Source organism: Phyllostomus hastatus, unplaced genomic scaffold, assembly GCF_019186645.2.
Source record: "Phyllostomus hastatus isolate PE091 unplaced genomic scaffold, TTU_PhHast_1.1 phas_scaffold_216, whole genome shotgun sequence".
NCBI classification, from domain to species: Eukaryota; Metazoa; Chordata; class Mammalia; order Chiroptera; family Phyllostomidae; genus Phyllostomus; species Phyllostomus hastatus.
Window position 1 is genome coordinate 1,685,598 of NW_025334018.1, and position 949 is coordinate 1,686,546.

At 38.6% G+C, this 949-nt stretch overlaps 1 pseudogene; it reads right to left on the reverse strand.

Moving 5' to 3' along the window:
- Positions 1 to 315: 315 nt before the first annotated feature.
- LOC123804849 lies at positions 316 to 639 on the reverse strand (annotated as a pseudogene).
- Between the last annotated feature and the right edge of the window lie 310 nt (positions 640 to 949).

A 949-nucleotide genomic window follows, 5' to 3' on the forward strand; every position in this document is an offset into this window, starting at 1 on the left:
CACAATATGAAGTGATATCTATTAAAACTGTGGTTTTAATTTGCATTTCCCTGTTGACTGGCAATGTTGAATATCTTTTCATGTGTCTATTGGCCATTTTTTAAATCTTCTTTGGAGAAATGTCTATTTAGAGCCTTTGCCCATTTTAAAATTGAGTTGTCTTTTTATTATTCAGTTACAAGCATTCTTCATATATTTTTTCACTGATGACAATTTATTATAATCTGTTAGCAGCACAGATAGCTCTTAATTACCAGAATTATGTCTTCATAGAAGTGAGCAATAAGTAGCCATTCTACAGGGAACTGTGTGCACTTAATCATCAGCATGATCTTTTAGTCTCTTGATTGTCTCTGTGCCATTCAATATCTTTCTGCAGAGCTCAATCTCTGTTTTATGATGAATGAGCTCATCTTCATTGTGTTTCTTCAAGGCTGCCACTTGTTCTCTAGTCTTTGCTCAGGAGCATTGTTCCTCTTCAGCCTGCTCTTTATTTCCGAAGGCCCCACTGGCCTCCCTCACTGTGCTTGCACCAGAGCGGACATTCTCTGACTTTTCAGAGCTGAATCCACAGGCTTGCATTGTCATCATGCCCCACACACCAAGCCTCACTCTTGCTGCCAACACCATGACTGCCATGGTTATCAGTGCAACACAGCTCTTCATATATTCTTGATAAAAGTAACTTAGATATACAATATGCAAATGTTTTCTCCCATTCTGCTTATTGTTTTTAACCTTTTTTATTGTTCCTTTTGATAGGGGCTTAAGACTTGGGAAAATTTAGCTTAAGGTAAATAGTCATAAATCTAGCAAGTAATGTGTATGTTAGGTTTTTGTTTCAGTAACTGCAGATAAGACCCATCCTGGTGCCTGGGATTCGGCAGTTGACCTCCTAGGTCACTGACTGGGGATTAACTCATCTGGAGACTTTTGTACCAGGAAGAAG